Below are 22,555 nucleotides of genomic sequence, written 5' to 3'. Positions count from 1 at the left end.
CTACCACACACAGACGGATCCTGGACATGGGCTTCAAATGTTATATTCCTCTTGTCAAGCCACTCCTGAACAACAAACAACGTCAGAAGCGTCTTACCTGGGCCAAAGAAAAACAGAACTGGTCTGTTGCTCAGTGGTCCAAAGTCCTCTTTTCTGATGAGAGCAACTTTTGCATCTCATTTGGAAACCAAGGACACAGAGTCTGGAGGAAGAATGGAGAGGCACACACGGCAAGATACTTAAAGTCCAGTGTGAAGTTTCCACAGTCTGTGTTGATTTGGGGAGCCATGTCATCTGCTGGTGTTGGTCCACTGTGCTTCATTAAGTCCAGGGTCAATGCAGCTGTCTACCAGGAGATTTTGGAGCACTTCATGCTTCCTTCTGCAGATGAGCTTTATGGGGATGCTGACTTCATTTTCCAGCAGGACTTGGCACCTGCCCACACTGCCCAAAGCACCAAAACCTGGTTCAATGACCGTGGGATTACTGTGCTTGATTGGCCAGCAAACTCGCCTGACCTGAACCCCATAGAGAATCTATGGGGCATTGCCAAGAGAAAGATGAGAGACATGAGACCAAATAATGCTGAAGAGCTGAAGGCTGCTATTGAAGCATCCTGGTCTTCCATAACACCTCAGCAGTGCCACAGGCTGATAGCTTCCATGCCACGCCGCATTGAGGCAGTAATTGCTGCAAAAGGGGCCCAAACTAAGTACTGAGTACATATGCATGCTTATACTTTTCAGAGGTTCGATATTGTTCTGTGTACAATCCTTGTTTTATTGATTGCATGTAATATTCTAATTTTCTGAGATTGTGGGATTTGTGGAGCTGTAAACCATAATCATTGCAATTATGACAAATCACGGCTTGAACTATCTTGCTTTGCATGTAATGAGTCTATCTCATATATTAGTTTCACCTTTTAAGTTGCATTACTGAAATAAATGAACTTTTGCACGATATTCTAATTTTTCAAGTTTCACTTGTATGTGGCAATCTTCATAAGGGATCATAGATATCTCTTGAATGCAAAACACAGGAATAGATACATATATTTATGTAATACCTATGTACCTGTCTGTTTGTATCTCTATTGTCTGTCTGTCTGTCCATCTGTCCGTTGGTCCATCCATCCATCCATCATCTATCTTTACATTTATCTATCTCTATCTCTGTTTACCTGTCTTCCATTCATCCATCTAGCTAGCTAGCTAGTTATCTATCATCTATCTCTTCCAAATTATATTGCAATCTTCATAAGGGAATCATCTCTTGAATGCAAAACACAGGAAGAGATACATATATTTATGTAATACCTATGTGCCTGTCTGTTTGTATCTCTATTGTCTGTCTGTCTGTCCATCTGTCCGTTGGTCCATCCATCCGTCCATCATCTATCTTTATATTTATCTAAATTATATTGCAATCTTCATAAGGGAATCATGTTTTGCATCTCTTGAATAGATTTTTTTTTTTAAAGCACACTTAAGCTTCTGGCTTTCTGTCTGTCACCTTCTAACGGGAATCTGCATTATCTGGCTGGGGTTGCAAGCCCCCTGCTCAATCATCCCGTCTCTCTCCGCAGCATTTTTCCCCAGTGCAAAACCAATTTTCTTGCCCCAACCCAGAGCAGCTGGAGACATAATGCGCTGCTGTTAGACAAAAAAAAAAAAAGCAACTGGTTTTTCCTTTTCTTTTGTACGGGCGTCACGTTGGCCTTTGAGATGAGGAGGGGCTCTTTTACTGTAAAAAGGGGGGAAAAAATCAAAAGAGGTGGGAATCCACTCCCCACCTCGAGCGATGGACATTGGGGACAAATCTCTCCTCTCTTTGTCTGATCCCCTCCAGAGATAGCCATGCCAGGGCTAAGACAAGAATAAACAGTTGGGTTTTCGAGTTTCATTCTTTTCTTTCTTTCTTTTAATAAGTAAGTCTGGGACTGAAATTTACATTTTCTTTCAGTGCTCAGTCACACACCAAGTTCCTTTTCTTCCTTTCAGCTTTCCTCCCCCCTCTTTCTCCATCCGAGCAATATGGTGTGTCAGGAATTCCTAATTTATCCTTGCAGTCAAGGAAGAAGGTGGCACTATATATGTGCTGCAGGATATGTGCACCCAGCAAAGAATTGGCTGGAGAAATAAAACGGGTCCCGTCTTCCCCCGGAAAAGTCTGCTGTGCTTCCCAAAGGCTGTTCGATGTTACAGCTCATTGGATTACAACTTCTTTCAAGCAGGAGGTTTTAATCGTGCCGCCACCCCAAAAGTCAAGTTAGCAGGATTCCACGGAGCCTGTCTTGCTTCCCACCATTGACTGGGACAAGCAAACTTTCAACTTAGAATAACAGAGTTGGAAGGGACCTTGGAGGTCTTCTAGTCCAACCCCCTGCATAGGCAGGAAACCCTACACCACTTCAGACAAAGGGTCATCCAATCTCTTCTTTAAATCTTCCAGTGTTGGAGCATTCGCAACTTCTAGAGGCAAGTTGTTCCACTGATTAATTGTTCTAACCCTCAGGAAATTTATCCTTAGTTCTAGGTTGCTTCTCTCCTTGATTAGTTTCCACCCATTGTTTCTTGTCCTGCTTTCTGGTGCTTTGGAGAATAGCTTGACTCCCTCTTCTTTGGGGCAGCCCCTGAGATATTGGAAGACTGCTATCATGTCCCCCCTAGTCCTTCTTTTCATCAGACTAGACACAGCCAGTTCCTGCAACCGTTCTTTATACGTTTTAGCCTCCAGTCCCCTAATCATCTTTCTTGCTCTTCTCTGCCCTCTTTCTAGAGTCTCAACATCTATTTTACATCACGATGACCAAAACTGGATGCAGGATTCCAAGTGTGGCCTTGCTTTGCACAAAGTCTTTGTGGTTAAAATCTCATACCAGTTTTGTCAGAGGACAAGGAGCCTGCAAGATAAGGGCATCCCACTCAAATGAGACTGCCAAGCCAGCCCAAATACTCACAACTATCCTCAATCTAAGTCATGTCTTTGAAAGGCCAAAGAAATGCAAAGAGAGTTTGCTTCTTTTTGAAAATCTGTAGCTTTAGACGGTCATTTCACGGTATGACCTGGCTTGCTAGGAATTCCCTGATACGTTATCTCAATGTTTCTTCCACCCAATGCTAGATAATTTCCAGCAGAAATGAGTCTGGACTCCGAACTGAAAATCGTTGTGGTCAAATGTCCCCGAGAAGAATGGTGATACATTTCTTAAAATTCCTGAAGAATTCTTCCTTCCCCGCCGAGAATCTGATGGAGTCACATCTCGGAAACATGGCTGTTCCTTAGCTACCAATTCCTAGAAAGCTCATTCTTTTGACGTCCTCAGTTGTTCATGATTCTTCTCCAGGGATTTCCTCAACTCTAGAGAAGCTGTACATCAACATAAGCAGGAAAAGGTCTTCTCCAGGAAGGGAGCTATTCTCCTTACTGTTCCATTTCTATCTTCAGTTGACATGTCTTAGGCAGATATTTTAGCAGAGAACTTCTTTGCTAGAATCCAGAATTCTGTCCTAGATGCTAAATCTTTCACTTTCTGTGTCATATTCGAAATACCACTCATGCATCATCACAAAATTTCCAGAACCGTAAAGCCTACGAACTTGAAATTTGGCACCTATGTTCCTCTTGGCTTCCAGGTGCTCACTAAGAAAGGATTTTTCCAGCTGACCATCAGAGCATTAGTATTTCCTATATTATTATTATTATCATGCTCTGATGCTAAGGAGTTCTACTCCCCGTCCCCACCTGAAAAGAAATCTGTTCCAGATGCAAAACAGAAGCAGAGAGAGGAGTTTCAGTTTCAGTTTCAGAGCACCAAGCAGCTTTAGTACAGAACAGTTGAGCTAAGCCATGCCCAGGCTCCTTGCTGTCTCCTTCTTGCTGACACTGTTTCAGGTTCCAAACAGCCCTTGACTCTCTCACACACTGACCGGACGCTAGCTAGATGAATACCAATGCTGGTACGAAGAGGCAGATTTTTCCCCCCTTATTTTCCTCCCCCAAAACTAAGCCCAATCACAAAGTTTCGTAGCAAAGCATGGGTATCTATCTAGTCTGCTAGATAAGAGACCTTCATAGTCTTTAGCCTTAGAAAACAGCCTGTGAAGTATCATAGCAAAATGCTCCATTCCTTTCCAGGGGAAAAACTGGGAGACCAGCTGGAAGAAGCATGGAAGAGGAAGGAGGCAACATCCTTCTAAATGGTCATGGAGACACATGAAAATGTCTGAAAGTGTTCAGGGCACAAACCTTCTCCATACAGATTGCAATAAATGTTGAATATGAAATGCAATGTATGAGCAGACGCTGGTCTCTGAAGATGAGGGAAACAGATTCGGGAGAGAAACCAGTCAACCACTAGATTCTTGGCGAAGAGATTTCTTGGGAGTTGCTGGGAGGACTTAGTACCCCTTCTCCCTAACTCATACAGATTATTGTCCAGGGACTTCACCCTTATCTCCAATTTCAACAGCGCCCCACAAAGTGATTAGGGCTACATAATATGGATATAATATGGATGGGAATTCAGGTTATGTGCCAGGATCTGGCTGAGGAGGTTGAAATCTTACCAATATTGAAACTGACTCCTAGTCAGCATCCTTGCTTTTACCAAATAAGACTTTTCCCCACCACCATGTCTAGCTTAGGAGATTCTTGACGAAACATCAAAGCACTACAAGGAAGTGGGATGGATGCTCAATGTTTAACTTACACCGATGTGCCCTAGCTCAAGTGAAATCCGACGTTTGCATGAAATGAAAAGTGAAATTACGTGAATGAATGACGAGGCATGATTTGGAGGAGGAGGAAAGCGGGGAGGGGGAAGAATTCCGGCGTAAAGCAATATCCTCTGTTTCCTGTTTCCCTTTTATGTTAAGTTCTTATTCATAGTTTCCAAAGCAAAGTATCAAATATTCTGTGGGAAGGAAGAATGGTGCAACTATGGGTCAAACAGCTGCTGCCCCAGGAAAGTTTAAAAAGTGCAAAGAAAAAAAGACCAAAAAAAAAAAAAAGAAAGAAAGAAAGAAAGAAAGAAAGAAAGAAAGAAAGAAAGAAAGAAAGAAAGAAAGAAAGAAAGAGGAGGGATAAAATGTTGATAGAAAAAGAAAGAAGGAGCTCATAGAATCCTAGGGATGGAAGCAGGGGTGGGATTCTGCCAGTTCGGACCGGTTTGGGCAAACCCCTACCTCCGAAGATCAGCTGGGAGTAAACTGGTTCATGTGGGTCCACCTGCCTGCCTCTGTGCTGTACTGACCTTTATCGTCCCAGCTGATCAGCACGGAAGAGCAGATTGCCATTCCTCAGCTGTGTTATTCTGCCAAAGTCACATGGCAGGTAAGGAATTTTGCATTGGGGTTCACGCGCGCAAAGCACGCGATTATGGAACTGGTTGTTATACCAGCAGTTTCCCACCCCTGGATGGAAGGGACCTTCCTAGTCCCAAGCCAGAAGTCCTTAAAAATCCAATACAAATGATTGTCCAGTTAAAAAAAAAAAACTCCAACAGTGGAGCACCTATAGTGTCAACTCATAAAATATTTCTATGGTCTTTTTAGAGTTGCCAACAGAAAGGGAGGGGGGAACAGTGCGGCAGCTTGGAAATCGAAAGTGCATTCCATAAATAGTTTTCAAAGATAGTAACTAGGTGACTGAAGTTTCTGCCACGCAAAATTCTAACTGGAGAACATGATTGGTGACTCTGGGCTATGGATGTGTCCCATTGGAGAATATGATTTATGACACACCCAGGGGGTGGGGGGGGGTGTGGAAAACCAGGGTCAAGGGAGACAATGAATTATGTGCCTCAGAGTTGGCTACACCCAGGTTGTGCTGGCATGTTAACTCCCAACAAATCCTTTTGAAGTTTTGGAAGTTTGGCTCAACACAACTGAAGGATGGCCTATTGAGAAAGTTGTGGAACGGAAAAAAGAAAAGTAAATTTGTGGATTCACTTAAATGCATTAGGGACGAAAGATGTTGTTTCAGACATCCAATGTTAAGAGAATTCTTCTTTGGAATCCCACATAGGTGGAAGTAGTATTAGGCCATGGATGGATGGATGGATGGATGGATGGATGGATGGATGGATGGAAGGAAGGAAAGAAGGAAGGAAGGAAGGAAGGAAGGAAGGAAGGAAGGAAGGAAGGAAGGAAGGAAGGAAGGAAGGAAGGAAGGAAGGAAGGAAATTTGGGTTCATGTATGTATAAGAAAATCATTGAGAGACATTTCTAATTCGAATTCAAATTCTAACAGAATTCTTCTTTGGAATTCTACATAGGTGGAAGTAGTATTAGTTCATGGATCGATCGATGGATGGATGGATGGATGGATGGAAGGAAGGAAGGAAGGAAGGAAGGAAGGAAGGAAGGAAGGAAGGAAGTTTGGGCTCATGTGTGTATGAGAAAATCATTGAGAGACATTTCTCATTCTAATTGGATAGCAACTGGCTGAGGATGATGGGAGCTGTCCAACACCATTGAAGGATGGCCTATTGACAGAGAGCTGAGGATTGTAACCAGGTTGGAACATAGAAAAAAGCCCCTTGCTTCCCTGATCTTTTCATAGGCTTCCTAAAGCCATCAGTTTGACCGCAGTGACCTTTGGATGTGATCTCGCAGGCGGGTTTGGGCATTCTTAAGAATGACTTTCACTTTCCCAGCAATTGAAAACAACTCTGTCCAAGTTTAAGGCAACCTTGTGGTTCCTGGGGAAGCAACTACAAAGGAGACTGGCAGGAAGAAGATGTGGAGAAAACCAGAGCTGAATTTTTTTCAAAAATCAAATCACTTGAAAAAACAGAATTGTCGTATGAGGTGAAGATGGTTTGTGGTTTGCTCCGTCTTCCTGGCTCTGAATTCCAGGGGGAGGGGGCCGGGGAGAAGCAATTCACTGAAATGATGGTGGACCTTGTTATATATGGTGCGTGGATGAATCACAAGCTACGGTACAGTAGGTTCTTGGATATCCTGTCCCTTTGATTTCAATAATGTTTTAAAAGTTGATTGAAATTTTGAAAAGAGAAGAAAAACTGAGGAGAAACAATATTTGGACTGAAAAAAAGAGAAGAGAGAGAAAGAAAGAGGGAGGAAGCAAGGAAGGAAAGAGAGACAAAGAAAGAAAGAAAGAAAGAAAGAAAGAAAGAAAGAAAGAAAGAAAGAAAGGGAGGGAGGGAGCAAGGAAGGAAGGAAGAAAAAAGAAAGAAAGATGAAGGACAAATTCTATTCTATTCTATTCTATTCTATTCTATTCTATTCTATTCTATTCTATTCTTTCTATTCTATTTTCTATTCTATTCTATTCCATTCCATCAATTCTATTCTATTCTATTCTGTTCTGTTCTGTTCTGTTCTGCTCTGTTCTGTTCTATTCATTTCTATTCTGTTCTGACTTCTATTCTATTCTATTCTATTCTAATCTGTTCTGTTCTGTTCTGTTCTGTTCTGTTCTGTTCTATTTTCTATTCCATTCCATCAATTCTATTCTATTCTATTCTATTCTATTCTATTCTATTCTATTCTATTCTATTCTATTCTGTTCTGTTCTGTTCTATTCATTTCTATTCTGTTCTGTCTTCTATTCTATTCTATTCTATTCTATTCTATTCTATTCTATTCTATTCTATTCTATTCTATCCTATCCTAACCTTTGGGATAGATCCAAGAGTGGGCTGCTGGGGGTTCGTAGGGGTTCAGGGGAGCCCCTAGCTAAGATTCTATGCAGTTCGGAGAAACCCCAAATCCCACTCCTGGCTGGCCCCGCCCAGCCTGCCCCTCCTCTCTCCTCCCAGGAGTCCCCACGTGGCCCGTTTTGGATGCAGGGAAGCGCAGAGCATGCACAGAGGCTCAGGGTGGGCGAAAAACAGGCCTCCCGGAAGTTCAGGAAGGCCCAAAATGGGCCCATTTCCAGCTTCCAGAGAGCCTGGAAGGTTACTGTAAAAAACCCCTTCCCTTCTCACCCACTAACCTCCGTTCTCCTGTGCAGGGCAACCAAAGAAGACCCAGCCAATCAGCTGGGACTCAGGAGGCGGAGAATAGTTGGGGTGGGGCCAGTCAGAGGTGGGATTTGCCGGTTCTCGTAACTATTTCCAAAATTCCACTACCGGTTCTCCTGAACCGGTCAGAACCGGCTGAATACCACCTCTGCGTGGAGGGGAGTGCCTGGAGATAGTCTCCAGTTGGAACGAAGTAATAATTGGACGACAGGATGAACTATTGGGAGCAGGGGTTGCATTTTGGGTTCTCTTTGGGCTAAAGCCCAGAAATCTCAGATTGGAGGGATTTTTTTTTTTTTTTTTGGTCAGACCTGCCTCTCATAAAATGGATCTTTGAGAAGATGTCAGTCTCAGAGGCTTTTAATGTGGAGGTTGTTACTTGGCGTGCTGACATTCACCCGATTAATTCATTCATTAACCCGTTCTCCAAGACGAAAACGGCGCTTTAAGAGAACTGGCGTGCTTGGAAACCGACGGAGTCCTCAATCCAGCTGCCTCAAAATTCGTTCCAGAACCAGCTGTGGTTTCACTTCCTGCCACATTTGCTGAAAGGCAGGCATGACTCACTGACGGCATCCAAAGACCGAAGAAAACTTCGCTGGGACTTTAAAGGAACAGTGCACGCAGTTTCTCCTCCTTCCCCAACCCTCCCAGCGTTCACTTTCCAAGAATATGGTTGCAATCACTATCTGTCATCATCAATGTTGCTCCCCGTTTTTTGGGGTGGGGTGGAGAAGAAAGATCTACTCCCCACCCCCCCCACCCACCCGATGAGCAAGCTGACATATTTGCGAATTGATCGGCAAGCCAAAACATGTACCTGTTCATTCATAACACGGAACCTGACTGCATGAAACAGTTAGCATGAATGAAGTGGGTGTAGGGCTTTCTCAGAAGACTTGTCAAAGCAAAGGGGCTACAACGCAACCCTCTATCAAGGAGCTTGCAGCTCACAGATGTGATTGAAAGGTGTCAATCTTCTCTAGGGGAGCCTCTGCTCGTGCATTTATGCGTTCGCATTTATGTCTTTTTAATCTCACTTTTATTCTTGGGTGTCAAGAATCCAGAAAGCATCCATGATATGGATTATCCATTATAAATAACCCAATATCTACAATACAGTTTCTTCCTTCTATTTTCCCCACAACAACAATCCTGTGAGATGAGCTGGGCTGAGAGAGAGGGATTGGTCCAAAGTCACCCAGCTGGCTTTCATGCCTACAGAGGAACTAGAATTCTCCATCTCCTGGTGCTTTGTTGAAAGTCACCCATCTGGCTTTTGTTCCAAAAGAGGAACTAGAATTCACTGTCTCCTATTGATTGGCCCAAACTCATCAAGCTGGCTTTCGTGCCTAGGGCAGGACTAGAATTCAGTTTCCTGATGATTGGCCCAAAGTCATCCAGCTGGCTTTCATGGCTAAGGCAGGACTAGAACTCACAGTCTCCTAGTTTCTACTCTGGTGTCTTAATCGGCCTAGCTTTCATGTTCAATTGGAAAAAATCTGGGAAAATTGGGTACTGTATTATTTAAAGATGTTTCCAATATTTTCTAACAAAATCAGTGCTCCATGGCCGGCTGAGGAATTCTGGGAGTTGAAGTCCACAAGTGTTGAAGGTGCCATGTTTGGATAGCCTTGTTCTACTGCTTTTGGGGTGCTTTTGAGTGGCTGGGGCAGACCCCCAAAATAGGTCCCATCACAAATCCCAGTTGCTTTCTTTTTCAATGTGAACTCCATGGCTTTTCACACCCGAAGTAAAGCCACGAACCAGGATATCCGTAGTTCAGAAAACTATGAGAAGAGAATATCTGAGGACCTGGGAGTAACGTGATAGCAGTCTTCCCATATTTGAGGGGCTGCCACAAGGAAGAGGAGGTCATTTTCCAAAGCACCAGAAGGCAAGACTAGAAACAGTGGAGGGAAACGAATAAAAGACAGAACCTGTCTAGAAATAAGAAGAAATTTCCCGAAGGTGAGAGCAATAAATCAAAGGAATGGAACTTGTGGGTGCTTTATCACTGGAGGTTTTTAAGAAGACACTTGTCTGAAATAATCTAGGGTCTCCTGTTTGAGCAGAGGTTGGGTTAGAAGACCTCCAGAGTCCCTTCCAGCTTCCATTCTGATTACCTCTCCATAGTAGTCCTTTCTCTTTCCCCTCTTCCTTCTGAGGAAATGACAGTGTTGGCCGTCACCCAGCTGAGGCTGAGCAGCCACACTCCCAGTTTCCCTTCTTGGTCCCCCAACTGGGCACAGACATTTGTCTCTTCAGTTGTGCCCCTCCCAACGCTCTCTGCATACTGTGGAATGTGGTCACGTTGCTGCAAAGTGAAGTGCAAGTGATGACTCAGGCTTCCTAGACAAGGTTGTAAAATGAAATCCACAGGGAGAAGGGAAAACCCAAAGCCTTTTCTCGCCTTCTTCCTGGGTAGAAGGGCAGAGAATGGAGAGGGAGATGGAAAAAAAAACCAAAAAAAACCAGCCCTCTGCCCTGAATCATTTCCTGAAGAAGAAGAAGAAGAAAAATGTTATATAGAGTAAACCGGGTGATTAACCCAGGAGCCATGCTTGACTCATATGGGAAGAAGGTCACAAATGATTCAATTTATATTTTTTTTTGTTTTTGTTTAAGGGAGAATATAATAAAATCTCATGCCAGGAGATGTTTATGAAAGCAACCTGTTGCCAAAAATGGGTGGATGGGTTCGACTTTAAAGCCAGGGGAGAAGTTCCTTTACTTCTTTTGCATGCAAAGAAAAATGCACTGATGAGATTACCTAGTTTGGCAATGAAACATCTACAAGAAAAGCAACCAAACTCAGAGAGCACCAAGGACCATCCATAGTCCTCCTCCCTCTCTCCACAAGCCCCATTCCATTCTAGCACTGATGATGCTAGTTTGACAATGAAATGTCTACAAGAAAATAACCCAGCTTAGAGAGCATCAAGGACTCCTTGGTCCTCCTCCTCTTCCTCCTCCTCTTCCTCCTCCTCCTCACAAACCCCATTCCTTTCTAGTGCCAGGGGCCCCACAGATGACAAAAGGTAGGGTCAAATCAAGGAGAATTAGAAAACTCCCAAGACAAAACTTGTGACAAGCAATGTTAAGAGAATTCTTCTTGGAACCCCACATAGATGGAAAGTAGCATTAGGCCATGAAGGGAGGGAGGGATGGAGGGAGTGAAGGAGTTTGGGCTCATGTATGTATGAGAAAATCATTGAGAGACATTTCTAATTAACCAAATAAGTGAATCAAGAAGACTTTTTAAAGATGAAAGTCCTAAGCAACCGATTACTCATTTGAGAGCCTTTCCATGCCACTTCCACTGCATCACATTGTATTGCACTGAACGCAAACCAAGAAAATACAAATAACAAAACAATAAAATATAAGACAATAAACCCTCAGAAAGAATAGCATCAATGTATGAGTGTCACTTGTTACCATATTATTTCCCATGGAAGCCAACGGCCCAGAGCATGAAGTTGCTGTACTTCAGTTCTGATATAAAAAGTTGAAATTCTTAATAGAGCAAGTCAACTTCACGGGGTGCAAAAACAGAAGGCAAAAAATGGGATCGTGATCTCCTGAGACAGGAACAAACAGTTTTAACTTAAAGCCAGTTTTCAAGATGACTTGCTCAGCAATGCTGGAATTGTGCCAAGAGTCTCCTTCGTCCAAGCAGATTGCTGGTCTTTAGCTTTCTGCAGGTGTGTCTCCAAATTGGGGCTACAACTCCTGGTCCACCTCTGCCTAGCAACCTGTTTGAAAGCAAGCTTTCACGAAGATGTTCTAACTCATCCATTCCTGGCATGGACAACAGAAAAGCTATTGTTTGCTTCGATAAAATGATCTGCGTTTACCTTGCAAGTTTAATGACCTCAGAGAATGGCCGGGTTTGAGATAAGTCTAAGAACAGAAAAGAAAAAAAAAAATCAAGGTAATTTGCGGTGCTTTCTATGCTAAAGGGAATTTGGCAGTCCCGCCAACACATTCTGTTTGAGACCTGTTACAGGGATCTAATTCTCTCTCAGGAAGTGTAGTTATGCGTAGGACAAGCTGAGTCATTTCAGACAGCTGATAGATTATTGAATGGTCCTCCATGTACTAGATAACATTGCATGATTTGAACAATATCTCTGGTCAGAAATGGTGTAGGTCTCCTGCTTTGGGCCGGGGTTTGGACTAGATGACCTCCAAGGTTCCTTCCAACTCTGTTATTCTGTATTCTGTACTGTCCTTTACTTTTCTGCACAGAATATCATGGGATGGAGCAACAGACTTGACCTGGAATTCTAATCTCACTGTAGAGTACCTGTGGACTGTTAGTACACACTATTGCTAGGATTTTCTTGGGTGAGAAGGAGGAGGAGATTCAGCAATGACTCACATGATCACTTGAAAGAAGGGAAGCATAGAAGACCAGGCAAACCTTGGGGGTGGAGTCAGGTGAGCACTCGGCCTAGAATCATTACGTTCCCACAAACAATCTAAGTCCAACCCCTCTTGAATTTTGTTGACTCTTATCTAGCACCAATTTAGTGCATTAGTTGACTAGATTGTTGTCTATAGGGATGACCATTAAACCTTCTTACCTGGATTCCATGTGTAGACCTGATTCTTCTCACCTTACAGGAGGCTGGGTTGAAAACAAGGACCGTCCACTTTGCTTTCCTCCGTGATATTATATTTTCATACTCATAATATTCACCAGAAAGAGAGCTGCCCTGGGTTCCCCTTCATCTGGAAGGAGAGAAAAGGAGGTGCATTGTTAGATTATCACAGCCTTGATGGAAAACTGATTGGTGGGAAATCCTGAGCCAAATTCTACTGCAAAAAAGTTTAGCCCAGATGCCATTGAGTAAGTCAGATTTAGTTGTCCCAACCTTTAGTATCAGGAGTGTGGTTAGAATTATGCCTCATATTCTGAAACACGCCTTTAAAGGTCATAATAAAAGCATCATGAAAGAGCAGTCCAAGCCAAGAAAATAGCAATGCTATAATTCAATTTTGGGATATGATTCAATAGACTAGTGTCTAAACTTCTGGACCTTGGACTTTCTTATTCAATCTGCCTTTGAATTACGGATTTCCTGTCTGGCTGCTCATAGAAGGTCAGATTAGGTAATCATACATCTTCAGCCCTTATTCTTAACGCTGGTACACCACAGGGTTGCATGTTGAGTCCCTTAGTCTATAATCTTTACGTGCATGACTGCATTCCCACTCACACTAGTAATACTACTATTAAATTTGCAGATGATACAACAGTGGTGGGACTCATCCCCCGGGGGGGTGGCGGGGGGATGAGTTTGTCTACTGAGATGAGGTGGACTGATTGCTTTTGTGGTGTGGAGACAATAACTTGGTCCTCAACACCAATAAGGCCAAGGAGCTTATCGTGGACTATAGAAGGAACAGATCAGACATCCAGCCCTTGCTTATCCATGGAGACCGAGTAGAGCAAGTGGCCAGTTTTAAGTTTCTGGGTGTTACCCTAAAAGACGACCTGACCTGAGGTGCCCACATTGCAGCCCTGGTCAAAAGGGTCCAGCAGAGATTATACTACCTGAGGCTTCTCAGGAAACAACAACGGAATGAAAAAGTGCTGGTGACCTTCTACCGCTGCACCATAGAGAGTATCTACCGCTGCACCATAGAGAGTATCTTAACTTACTGCATCTTTGTATGGTTTTTCCCATTGCACAGTGGCAGATAGGACAGCACTCCAGAGGGTGAACATCATTGCCCAGAGGATCATGGGTTGCCCTCTCCCCTCTTTGGAAGAGCTTTATAACTCCTGCTGCCTTAAGAAAGTTCAAAACATTCTCAAAGATCCACCCCCCCCCCTTTTTTTTGAACTATTACCATATTGGCAGACAGTACAAGATAATAAAAACAAGGGCAAATAGGCTGAAATACAGCTTTTATCCCAGGACAGTAAATCTATTGAATTCTACTGTATAGTGCAATATTATTTTGCAATATCAGGGGTTTTCAGTTCAATTGCACAGAATGTGAAAGGTGCCGGTTTGTGTTTATTTTCGTAGTCATAAGGTACACTCAAGATGGTATTTAATTTTGTTGTACGAGGTGCAATGACAATAAAGTAAACTAAACTGAATTGGATGTGTGGTTGGATTTTAGAGCCAAATTGTGAGCCAAGGATCACCTTTGCAGGGCAAAGACGTATTGCTCAATGTTTCCAGCTTTACCAAAATAAATAAATAAATATTCTGAGCTGCTTAAAAAAGAAGAAACAATGGAGAATGAAATGCCTCGCTTAAAAGGCAGTGCCTCTTAGAATAAGGTCAACCCCGTGGGTTCAGGAAGGAAAATGCATTGCTATTGAAATCTTCTGTGCTGTGTGCACTTCAGTATTTGCAAACAGTCTACTTCTTGAGCCTTGTAACTGACCCAGGGATTCCTTTACTGGTGAGAGCTTAAAGGGGGCTATAAGTGCCGATAACCTTATTGAATTAAAAAAGGAAAACCGAATCTACCAACTTGGGATGTCTTAGCAACCGCAGTTGACCCGTCCAGCATTCAGACTGTCGACAGCTGCATTGGTAGCTTGCAAAAAGGGGTGGGGACAACTTTCATTTGATCTAAGGTCATTCGGAATCACTTTCCTCTTTTCTTCCAGCCTTGGCCCCAAATATTGACATGCCCATTTATCTGTGCCCGTGACATTTCCTCTCCTCTCTATAATCTTCTTGGCAAATAATGGCGGCTAATCCATCATCTGCACAAATACACGGGGGTGTTTTCAAGTTGCTAGGAACTGCCCGCTCAGACGAGGGAGTCAACAGCAACTCTGTTGGCTCAACCTAAATCCTCCACTTCACCCTTGAACAACACAACGGCTCAAGTGTTGTGGGTCCAGCCCAAGGACTCCTCGACAGAGATCTGCATCACGCGCCAGATAAAGCCCTTCTGAGATGCAGGGGAAGAGTTGCCAAACCCAGCCAAAACAACAACAATAGCAACAGCGTAAAGAGTTCTTCGTGCTCTCTGAGTTTGCTCGTTTTCTTGCAGACATTTCATGACCCAAATTAGGGAACATCATCAGGAGCATTGATGATATTCCCTAGTTTGGGTCATGAAACGTCTATAAGAAAACAACCAAGCTCAGAGAGCATCAAGGATTCCATAGTCCCCACTCCTCCTCTTCCTCTGGATAAACCACACTCCCTTCTAGCATTGATGATGTTACCTAGTTTGGGTCATGAAATGTCTGCAAGAAAATGAGCAAACTTAGAGGGCACTAAGGATCTATCTATCTATCTATCTATCTATCTATCTATCTATCTATCTATCTATCTATCTATCTATCTTCTGTCCATCCATCCATTGATTTATCTATCTCCTCCTCCTCTTCCTCCACCTCTTCCACCTCTTCCTCTTCTTTGCAATACCACCCTTCTAGCACTGATGATGTTACCTAGTTTGGGTCATGAAATGTCTGCAAGAAAACCAGCAAGCTCAGAGAGCACCAAGGACCCCTCATATCAACCCTGAGCTGCCAATATTCTCAAATATTTAGTTGAAAAAAAACAACAACAGTGTGTAGGGAAGTATCTGAATCAATGATCAGGAAGCTTTGCTGGCTGAGGAATTCTGGGAGTTAAAGTCCACAAGTCTTAAAATTGCCAAGCTTGAGGGCCCCCTGGGCTAGAAGGATGGTGATAATTTACTATCAACATTTGCACACTGCCCCAGTGTAACAACTTCAAGCAGGCATGCCAATTTATACATCTTTATGGCCAGTGTTGTATGATGCAAGGATAACTAAGTCGGAATGCTCGATCACAGGTTTTTGCAGTGTGGTTTCCTCCCTTTGCACCTGTTATGACTTTTCCAAGGAAACTCCTTATTTCTTGATGCAGGCCAGTTCCTGCATTTTGACTTTGTAAAAAAGAAAAAAAAAAGAACTGCAGTTTTCAGCTGGGCCAAATTGAGATAAGGAAACCTTGAATTCCAAGAGGCCTGTTTTGAATGTTGATAACATGGAAGTGATCTTACCCTCCCTGTCTAATTTCAAAACAGATATTCTTTGTAAGCGAGTGGCAAGACTCTTTTATCTTTCTCTAAGCCTTTAGAGGCTTCCAGGATACTGTATATCTCAGTGTCTCTTGACTCCTTTTTTTTCTAGGTTAAAGGTAAAGGTTTCCCTCGCACATACATGCTAGTCATTTCTGGTTCTAGCGGGGAGGTGGTCATCTCTGCTACAAAGCCAAAGAGCCAGCGCTGTCCGAAGACGTCATTTGGCCAGCATGACTAAACGCCAAAGGCACATGGAATGCTGTTACCTTCCCACCAAGGTGGTCCCTATTTTTCTACTTGCATTTTTACATGCTTTCAAACTGCTAGGTTGGCAGAAGCTGGGACAAGGAAAGGGAGCTCCCTCCGTTACGCGGGCACTGGGGATTCGAACCACTGACCTGCCGACCTTTCTGATCAACAAGTTCAGCATTTTAGCCTCTGAGCCACCGCTCAGTCTAACATCTAGGTTAGATGGACACAAAAGTCAAGTTCTGGGCTTCAATCATCTACCCTTCTTTTATTTTCTAAGAAAGCCCACGAGGTTCAGAAGAAATATATATATATCCCGGCTACGATGGTTTGGCCACGTGAGCCGCGCCAAGGAAGAATCTATCATCAAATCTGCAATGAAGGTGACTGTCGGAGGAGCGAGACCACGTGGTAGACCTAAGCAACGCTGGATGGACACGATCAAGGCCGATCTAGAGATCGCGAAGGCAGACCCGACATACGTGGTAGACAGAGAGGTGTGGAAGCAGTACTTAAGGACATTAGCGGACCTCGCCCGAGCGCGAGACAAACGCTGAAGAAAAAGAAGAAGAAGATATATATGAAAGAAAGAAAGAAAGAAAGAAAGAAAGAAAGAAAGAAAGAAAGAAAGAAAGAAAGAAAGAAAGAAAGAAAGATACGGTCCCAGGGGCAGACATTTTGCTTTCGAGCAAGTCAGCTGTCAGGATTCCAGAAATCGCCCTAATTAAAACATGATTCTTGAGCCAAACTTCAAAAAACTTCGAAGGATTTATTAGAGGCGACATACTGGCACTGCCTTCATGAAGCCAACTCTGTCATACATAATTTACAGTCGTCTGTGACCCTGTTTCCCCCTCCCCCCCGGGTGTCTCATCAACTGGCTTCACGGGCTGGGTGTCATCAATCACGTTCTCCAATTAAATATATTTGCCAAAGCTCTGGCATCTTTTAAAGATAAGAGTTGGAATGTACTTTCTATTTCAAACTGCTGCACTGCTTTTCCAGATTTCCTCCCCTGCCTCCTTTTTTTTTTTTTTTTTAATGGCAACAACTAAAGCAGGCATAGGAATGTTTTATGAGCTGGCGTCAGTGTCCCATTTCTTTTTTTACTTAATCTTTAAAAAAATTAAACTTGGCTAAGACAGGAGGGCTTAAGACTTTATTGCCTGAGTCTAAGACTTGAGGGCCACCCAAGCAGAGAGGCACGTGTCCTACTCCACAATGTCAGCACATGATTCAGTTTTGATTGTGGGAAATGCCACATTGTGTGGAATTTCACATTTTTCGCAAAGAGGAATCCCCACCTCCAACTCCAGGTATTCCTAAGGCAAAGTTAGAGCCCCAATTTTGCAAATTCAAACTGTGTTAGTGGCAACAAAGAAGAAATAGATCACACACACACACAGGCTCTATGAAATTTCAACCTGAAGATTGAACTTTGGTACAATCCAAGCTCCTCTTTGAATCTCAACGCACAAGTTGAATAATCAGATTCTCTTTGAAGGTTTGATGGAGTTTTGCACACGTGCTTTTACTGGATCGCATCACAAATTCAGTTTGAATTAATAATTCAAATAGAAATGCAAAATCACATTGGATCTTTTGATTTGCATCCTTCTAATTCAGCAAGGAACGGAACTGGTCTCGGCTCAAAAGCTAAGCATGGTTAGGTTGGGTTTATACTTGGATGGGTTGAACTCCAAACAATCCTAAGGCTTAGGCTTAATTAGGATGGTTGAAAGAAAATTTCAGAAGAAGACAAGAGCAAACTATTTCTGGATTGTTGCTCAGCCATCTACGGAGATCTGTCTCACCTGGGATCAAAATCAAGTTTAAAAAAATTCTACCTGTTTGTTTTTAATGTAGAAAAATTTGCAAAGAGCCTGAAAGCTTGTTGAAATCTTCAAAGGTTCCAAACATACACTTGTTTTGACTGCCATTATTCCCGTAAGAACAATGCTATCTCTACTATTGTAGCATATGCAGCCTGTTCAAGCTCCAAGTTATACCTGAATATTCACGGTTCTACCACAATGCAGCGAACTCTCAGAAAAGAACCATATAAGTAAACTATATAAAACTTATCTCAACTAGGGCTTTATTGTTGTTTTACAGATTTCCTGTTTGGATTCAAGTTTCTTAAAGCTTTGCAACGAAGGAAGGGAGAAGACCAAAACGAGTGTTAGAAGTAGCTTGCATATCAAATAAACTATCCTGTGTGTTTCAAGTTCTTTGGAGATTTTTAAAATAGTTCCAGGGAGAAAGGATGGTTCTTCCCTTTTCTTTAAAACAACCCCTTCCCTGACATTCTGATCCCTTTAATAACTTCCTGGATGCTTTGGAATTTTTGACCAAATGTTTCATATTATGAATCATCCTCATTTGCTAGGGGACTTCTTCATATCTTCCGAACTCTATAAAGATACCTTTACCACCCAATGCATGCTTACTAACAGCATTGACATTTTCTCTGTTTGAATTGGGGCATATGCAAATTGCAGTGCCTAAAAACACAGGTCCCTGTGTATCACCTGAAATGGGTATAGAAATAACCCTGGTCAAATTAGACATTGGTGGAAATCAGGATGGGCAGGAGGCAGCTAATAGGTTCTCAACTACGTCTGCATTTCTCCCCAACTTTCGGCACAAAGGTGTGGCTTTGCAGGGGCAAAACCATGAAGGCCACAAAGTATGCAGGTTGGTGCCATTTCATCACCACCTAGTGGTAGGAGTAGGAAAGAGAATGGAAAAAGATGGAGGATCCAACCTACTTGCTACTTTCAAGAAGGTTATAGTTAGTGAGAAGCTGCCTACAAGGAATATAAATCCTTCCATTCCCCACTGTCCTGTTCAGAGCTGAAGGAAATTCTTGGATGAGAAGTGAAACATCTTCAAAAGAAAAGACAAGAAAGTTCAGCTGCCTCCTGAAAAATCACCTTTGGGTCAACCATGACCTGGATGATGGAGAATCTCTACAGACTTTTATGCTGGAAAAAGACGGACGTTAATGGATAAAAAGCTACTCTGAAACATCAGGAATAGGGGAAAAATGGAAAACGACGCTTGAAACCTAGAAGAGGAACATTTAAGATTGGACCGTTAAGCTGTCAGTTATTTGAGCAGGTATACCTGTTCTGGAAAAACCCACAGAGTTTTCAGCATCTCCTTGATCCCATTTAGAATAGCTCATTGGGTAGACCTACCCTACAGTTTTGGCCCTGGGGTCAATTTTTATCTGCAACTCTGGGCAGATGTTGGTGTTTATGTATTTATTTATCAAATTTAGAGACCTCTTCTCTCACAGAACAAATCTCTCTGTGCTGTTGACGCAACGGATGGAAACTAAACAATGAGAGAAGCAACCTAGAACTAAGCTGTCAACACATATAATATTAAATATACATCTGTCATATTTGTCCGGTATAATATACTTAACAAAAATATTTCTGGCTTTAAGTCTATATGTTGCTTTATCATTTTCTCTAACCAAGGTTGTGTTTTCGTTCGCGTAATATTTTTCATCCATTGTACCAACGTGATTCATATTACGCGATTGTATCAATATGATTAATATGGAGGCAGTGTCTTTTCCAAAGCCCATAAAGATGACACATGGCCAACAGCTCTTTCTTGAGAAAGTATCTAACCAACCTGGTTGGTGGCCATTGAGTACCTCATCATTTGAGATTTTTTTCCCCCCAACTTCCATGAAAGAAGTGCAAACCACTTCATTTTAGGATAGTGAATTCGGTAGTTCATGCATTGTGTAATCGTGTAAAGAAGCACTTCCCAAAATGTCACGCTATAGATTTGCATAAAGAGATTACCACAGTGGTAATTTTAATTTTAACCCTTTCTCTAAGGATCCATAGTATGTGCTACAAGACTCACACGTTGGCTATGTTCCTCTTCATTTTGCTCTCCAACATGACCCCAAGATCATTTTCATCATCAACAATTGTGAGTTTGATGTATATCCAAAGCCTCCATCTATCTGTTTGTTTGTTTGTGAGTGAATCACTTCACACTTCCATGGAACCGCAAATTTAATTTCGTTGACCTTTAACTGGATGAGTTCACTATGGGACTCCTTCCAATGCTTTCTATTCCAACCATCCTCAACTGTTTGATGTCCGAAGCAAACCTGACCATTTCATTGCTGTTTTTTCTCACTTTGGGTTATTAATGATGAAACCATAAACAAAAAACAAAACCAGCCAGCTTCTTAATATAGAATCTCACTGATTTTTGCATTCCTGTGTTGAAAAAGTTTCTTCATCTCCTGTTCTTTAATTGCACAGCCAGACCTGAACCTACCCTTTTATCTCGTGCCAAGTTTACTCACAACTTTGAGGAGAAACTTGATCAAAAGCTTTTACATGTCCAAGTGCAATATCTATTGAATCACCAACATTCCCCTGATTGCTGATGGTCAAAAGGTCAAAATGATATGGACAGAGGACTCATTTTTATAGAGGAAGTCTTGAATTCCACAATATTGGTACAAACCAGTTGAATTGTCATTGCTACCGAGAGAATCAATGGCGTAGTAAACTCAACGTATTTTATTATTGTTATTATTTTGAAGAAACGGTGGAGGCCATGCTTGTTAGGCTAAAGAAACAAGTTGAAAATAACAGCATGAGTTTTAAAAATTAGCAGTGCAACCCTCTTCTGCGAGAAGGTAGCAATCAAATGCACAAGAATAGCAAAGACTTGGGAATAGAAGTTGATTAAAAGCTAAATATAAATATAAATCAGCAACATGATCTGGCTAATAAGAAGACAAATGCAATTTTAGGCTACATCAACAGACATTTTTTTGGAGCTGGGTTGTATCCAAACTGAACACATTTTTTAAAAATGTATTTTATGAATCACAGTAAGCAGTAATTTTCACTTTCCTCTGTTTGGGGAGAACTTCCTCCAACGGCAGTATCTCAATTCTGGAGCAGGTTCCGAAAAGAATCACCAGAAAGACCAGAGATAAACTTTGGGAAGAGAGATTAAAAGATGTAATAATGTTTAGCTGTGAGAAAAGATTGCACCACTACTCATAAAGCAATCCTCTTAAAAGAAATTAAAAGATTGCCAAGCAAATGTCCCAAACCTATTTGTTTGTTTTTACTCATTCTGGAATACTAGGCATGAGGAAATGATTTTAAGCTTCAGCAGGGCATATTCTGACTGAATGTTACCCCCCAAAAATAAATCTTTTTAAAAGAAACAGTATTTCAATAATAGAACAAGAGGCTGAACAGTAGAATTGTGAGGAATACATCAAGATTTAAGCCTCTCTTTCAAGCCAAATTAAACAGCAAAGCTCTCAAAAGAATATTCAGGTCCAACTTGCAATCTTTCCTCTGGATCACACGACAGTTTTGGAAAATCTGAGCACCATTTTCATGGCCTCCTAACAGTTGACTCCAGAGTTGGCCTGATCTCTGGAGTCAACTACTCCTGAGCAAAGGGGTTGTAACCCAAAAGTTGGAAATTCCAAAATTGATTTGTGAGGAAATTCCAGAATGGTTCCCTGTACTCTCTTTTCCCATCAAAGAAGAGGGATCTTTTGAGAGAGGGTCGGGTCCATCACATTTTTCTCTTTCCTTGCGACAATGAACAACTAAAACTGAAACGATAACAATCATCCAGAGATGGTCCATGCCTGTCCAGTTACTTCCTCCACTGTGTTTTTGCAAATAAGCAGAATAGCATTCAGTGGCATCAGGAAATTTCATATTATCCTGACAAGTCCTTGCATCACAGACATCCGGACATACTGAAGTTCTTATCTAATAGATATCAGTGCCAGGGTTCCAAGTAACAGTTCCAATGAAATCAAAACTCTGAGGCCTGGAGTTTCCTCAGAGTAAGAATCTATTAGGAATGGCATTTAGCAGTGTTGGTGAACCTTTTTGGCATCGAGTGCTGAAATGGAACCACAAGTGCACAGGGGTTGTGTCAGAAATCTGTTGTGCTTAGCCGGCAGCAGGTGCGGATGGCTGAGGAGAGCGAGGACTCAGAAAGGCCAGGACCATTAGGGAGTGGGCTGCTGCCTTCAGAGATTGTGGGGGCTTCAAGCAGTGATGAGGAGGTTCCCGAGGAGCCTGTGCCAAGTGCACGTGAGCGCAGGGTTGCTCGTAGGAAAAAGCAGTTGCAACAACACGGGTGACTCGGGAGTAAGGCTGCAAGGTAAGGGCCCCTCCTTCAAGAAGATAAAAGCCAGCTGTGAAACTAACCTTCTTTGCAGAAGGCAAAGATGTTTTGAAA

General features: G+C 42.4%; 1 long non-coding RNA gene across 2 annotated transcripts in view; it reads right to left on the bottom strand.

Annotated features, from left to right (window-relative positions):
* LOC148125063 (uncharacterized) overlaps nt 1-22,555 on the bottom strand; it is a 558,115-nt gene that overhangs the window by 488,701 nt on the left and 46,859 nt on the right. For both annotated transcript variants that reach the window (XR_015744685.1, XR_015744684.1), the window contains exon 3: nt 12,586-12,733. This is a non-coding gene — a long non-coding RNA (uncharacterized LOC148125063). The remainder of the gene's footprint in view (nt 1-12,585; nt 12,734-22,555) is intronic.

Source organism: Pseudonaja textilis, chromosome 9, assembly GCF_049901715.1.
Source record: "Pseudonaja textilis isolate UNSWEBS1 chromosome 9, rPseTex1.2, whole genome shotgun sequence".
NCBI lineage: Eukaryota > Metazoa > Chordata > Lepidosauria > Squamata > Elapidae > Pseudonaja > Pseudonaja textilis.
This window is presented reverse-complemented; position numbering and strand designations above follow the sequence as displayed.